Raw genomic sequence first — 5000 nt, forward strand, 5'->3', positions numbered from 1 at the left:
CTCTCGCTCTCCCTCTCCCTTCCGAGCCGCCTCGGAGGACGACGTACGAGGAGCGGAAGGCGATGGCGAGTCGGGTGGGGGCACACCGCGCAGTGAGAACCCCCCCTCGCCTGCCTCCACAGCTCTGTCATCCCCCCCACTAACGTAGGGGCTCGGGAAAGACTAGTGGCGCGGAGCTCGGCAGCGGCGTGGAAACGCCACCCACCGCCGCCGCTCTCGCTGGTGCCCGCCGCGGAGGCCGCCCTTCGGGCGATGCGTGGCACGGACCTCCGCGGGCAGGGCTGCGCATCTGGAACTTCGAAAAGGGCCGCCCTTGCTAACACTGTGCTTCCCCACGCGGGGAGCGATTCGGACGGCTGGCCCCCACGCCGGGGTGGGTGGGCGCCCCGCCGTTCGCCCGCGTGGGTCGTCAGACCACTGTTCATCGTTCGGTGCGATTCAAACTTCCCACAGCTCGGCCGCCTCCGTCCTCGAACGGGAGGTGACGGCCGGCGTGCGCGCCCAAAGATAGGTGGTGGAAGCCCGGGGGTACAGGAGGAAGGACACCGCTCACCGTAAACCGACGCGAGCTCCAAAGCCCGGGTCGAGCGAGCAGCACCACCTCCCCACCCGGGAGCGCCGTGCCAGATCGATCGGAGGATAAGACCGCTCTGAGAGGACATGGACGAGAGGGGCGTCCGCCTTCCGGAGCCCCCCCTTTCGGACGAGGACTCCGGATTTGCCCCCCGAAAGCCATCACCTCCAGAGAACCAGGGACCGCCGAGGGAGGGTCTGGTCAGGCTTGGGTACCCCAGCATTGCCTCTCTCGCTTGGGATGCACGATCGGCAAAAGTCCCTCTCGGAGCTGTGGAAGTTCGGTCTCAGCCGGAGTGCGCAACTTCCAGACGAGAGGGACCACATGCCAAGTCGCCTACCCAAGTCGGGGAACCAGAGAAACAACTGCTTTCTATCGGGGTAGAGAGACGACACTCTCTCAAGTACATTCTGCCAGAGGTGCGCATTCCTATGTATTTGCATTGCGGGACAACGTCCCCACTTTAAGGGGACGAAGTCGGAACTGTACCCGGCCTCAAGTCACTGTAGGGCGGATGCGGCACCTAGAAAATTCCTCATTCCGGTTCTTTTTCACTTAGTCGTTTTTTTTTTTGGCAAGAATGTACCCCAGGATGGCCAAAAAGCCAAAGCCAGGGACTGAGAACCATCGAGCATGCTCTGAGGGGACATAGTCAGAGGGGGCGTCCGCCTTCCAGAGCCCTCCTTCCCACGAGGACTCCAGATTTGCCCCCCCCCCCCTGACAACAGCCATCGCCTCCAGAGAACCAGGGACCACCGAGGGAGGGTCTGGTCGAAGCTCAGGTACCCAGGATAGCTTCTCCGGCTTGGGCATGGACCGCCAGACAAAGCCGCGGACCATGAACCATCCAGCCTGCTCTGAGGGGACATAGTCAGAGGGGGCGTCCGCCTTCAAGAGCCCTCCTTCCCACGAGGACTCCAGATTTGCCCCCCTGACAGCCATCACCTCCAGAGAACCAGGGACCGCCGAGGGAGGGTCTGGTCAAAGCTCACGTACCCCAGGACAGCTTCTCCGGCTTGGGCACAGACCGCCAGACAAAGCCGCAGACCATGAACCATCCAGCCGGCTCTGAGGGGACATGGTCAGAAGGGGCGTCCGCCTTCTAGAGCCCAAACTCGGCCACGGACTCCAGATTTGCCCCCCTGAATGCCATCACCCTTCAGAAGACCAGGGACCACCGAGGGAGGGTCTGGTCAGGCTCAGGTACCCCAGGATCGCCTCTCTCACTTGGGACGCACGACCAGCAAAAGTCCCTCCTGGAGCCGTGGAAGTTCAGTCTCGGCCGTATTTTGCAACTTCCACGACAAGAGGGACCACCTTCTAAGTCGCCTACCCGAGCCAGAGAACCATAGGAACAACCGCCATACATCGGGGTAGAGAGAGCCCACTCTCTCCTATATTCTCCCGCAGGTGCGCATTACTATGTATTTGCATTGCGGGACAATGTACTTCAATGAGCGGGACAAAGTCGGAAATGTATCCGACCTCCTGGAACTGTGCGGCTGCTACAGCAGTCAGAAATTCCCCATTCCGGTTCTTTTTCACTTGGATTTTTTTTTTTGCAATTTTTTGCCTAAAACGTATTCCTCCAACATGTACTAGCTCATGACACTTGAAATTTTTGAGCCAATTGATAATAACAGCTTTTTAGAGCTCAAAAACAAAAAAAATTTGAGCGAACAAAAAATGTTCGAAAATGACCTCAGCTCCTGGAACTGTTTTCGGTACACCTCCAGAGAGGCTCCCCTGCCTGGAAGTCTGTCACTGCTCAGCTCGAAATTTTTCTAAGTCCCAAAATTCGGTTTTTCATCCAAAATTCAACTTTCTGCCCAGGATCCACAAACTTTAAACCCAGTTGGGGGACCCTCCCTGGGGGCCCTACAACATACTGAAGCCCCCCTGTGGTGGAAGTAGGGGAATTTACTTATTTTTACACAAAATCACAAAATTCCATTTTTTGTTCGCAAAACACTTTTTTGTCCTCAAGAAACTTTTTTGTCCTCAAAACACTTTTTTGTCCTCGAGAAACTTTTTTGTCCTCAAGAAACTTTTTTGTCCTCAAAACACTTTTTTGTCCTCAAAACTCAATTTCTTCCATAATTCGACTTTCCCCCAAAAAACCACACATTCTACCCTCATGGGAGGCACTCTCCCTCGGGTCCCCACATCATATTGACGCCCCAGAGCGGTGGGAGAAGGGGAAATCTGATTTTTGCACAAAAATCCAAAAATCGCTCTAAGTCCAAAAATCCTGAAAATTTTTCTAAGTCCCAACGGTACTTTCTGAAAAGTGTACCCAGGCCCCTGGAAGCCTCCTAGGTACACCTCCTGAGACTCCCCCCTTCCTGGAAGTCTGACACATCTCGAAATTTTTCTAAGTCCCAAAAACTGGTTTTTGCTCCATAATTCGACTTTCCCCCCAAAAGCCACACATTCTACCCTCATGGGAGGCACTCTCCCTCGGGTCCCCACATCATATTGACGCCCCAGAGCGGTGGGAGAAGGGGAAATTCGATTTTTGATCAAAAATCCAAAAATCGCTCTAAGTCCAAAAATCCTGAAAATTTTTCTAAGTCCCAACGGTACTTTCTGAAAAGTGTACCCAGGCCCCTGGAAGCCTCCTAGGTACACCTCCCGAGGCGCCCCCTTCCTGGAAGTCTGTCACATCTCGAAATTTTTCTAAGTCCCAAAAAATGGTTTTTGCTCCATAATTCGACTTTCCCCCCAAAAGTCACACATTCTACCCTCATGGGAGGCACTCTCCCTCGGGTCCCCACTTCATATTGACGCCCCAGAGCGGTGGGAGAAGGGAAAATTCGATTTTTGCACAAAAATCCAAAAATCGCTCTAAGTCCAAAAATCTTGAAAATTTTTCTAAGTCCCAACGGTACTTTCTGAAAAGTGTACCCAGGCCCCTGGAAGCCTCCTAGGTACACCTCCCGAGGCGCCCCCTTCCTGGAAGTCTGACACATCTCGGAATTTTTTCTAAGTCCCCAAAAATGGTTTTTGCTCCATAATTCGACTTTCCCCCCAAAAGTCACACATTCTACCCTCATGGGAGGCACTCTCCCTCGGGTCCCCACTTCATATTGACGCCCCAGAGCGGTGGGAGAAGGGAAAATTCGATTTTTGCACAAAAATCCAAAAATCGCTCTAAGTCCAAAAATCTTGAAAATTTTTCTAAGTCCCAACGGTACTTTCTGAAAAGTGTACCCAGGCCCCTGGAAGCCTCCTAGGTACACCTCCCGAGGCGCCCCCTTCCTGGAAGTCTGACACATCTCGGAATTTTTTCTAAGTCCCCAAAAATGGTTTTTGCTCCATAATTCGACTTTCCCCCCAAAAGTCACACATTCTACCCTCATGGGAGGCACTCTCCCTCGGGTCCCCACTTCATATTGACGCCCCAGAGCGGTGGGAGAAGGGAAAATTCGATATTTGCACAAAAATCCAAAAATCGCTCTAAGTCCAAAAATCTTGAAAATTTTTCTAAGTCCCAACGGTACTTTCTGAAAAGTGTACCCAGGCCCCTGGAAGCCTCCTAGGTACACCTCCCGAGGCGCCCCCTTCCTGGAAGTCTGACACATCTCGGAATTTTTTCTAAGTCCCCAAAAATGGTTTTTGCTCCATAATTCGACTTTCCCCCCAAAAGTCACACATTCTACCCTCATGGGAGGCACTCTCCCTCGGGTCCCCACTTCATATTGACGCCCCAGAGCGGTGGGAGAAGGGAAAATTCGATTTTTGCACAAAAATCCAAAAATCGCTCTAAGTCCAAAAATCTTGAAAATTTTTCTAAGTCCCAACGGTACTTTCTGAAAAGTGTACCCAGGCCCCTGGAAGCCTCCTAGGTACACCTCCCGAGGCGCCCCCTTCCTGGAAGTCTGACACATCTCGGAATTTTTTCTAAGTCCCCAAAAATGGTTTTTGCTCCATAATTCGACTTTCCCCCCAAAAGTCACACATTCTACCCTCATGGGAGGCACTCTCCCTCGGGTCCCCACTTCATATTGACGCCCCAGAGCGGTGGGAGAAGGGAAAATTCGATTTTTGCACAAAAATCCAAAAATCGCTCTAAGTCCAAAAATCTTGAAAATTTTTCTAAGTCCCAACGGTACTTTCTGAAAAGTGTACCCAGGCCCCTGGAAGCCTCCTAGGTACACCTCCCGAGGCGCCCCCTTCCTGGAAGTCTGTCACATCTCGAAATTTTTCTAAGTCCCAAAAAATGGTTTTTGCTCCATAATTCGACTTTCCCCCCAAAAGTCACACATTCTACCCTCATGGGAGGCACTCTCCCTCGGGTCCCCTCAACATATTGACGCCCCAGAGCGGTGGGAGAAGGGGAAATCTGATTTTTGCACAAAAATCCAAAAATCGCTCTAAGTCCAAAAATCCTGAAAATTTTTCTAAGTCCCAACGGTACTTTCTG

The sequence above is a fragment of the Dendrobates tinctorius genome, unplaced genomic scaffold, assembly GCF_039654945.1.
Source record: "Dendrobates tinctorius isolate UK_male_01 unplaced genomic scaffold, ASM3965494v1 ptg000648l, whole genome shotgun sequence".
Taxonomy (NCBI): Eukaryota; Metazoa; Chordata; class Amphibia; order Anura; family Dendrobatidae; genus Dendrobates; species Dendrobates tinctorius.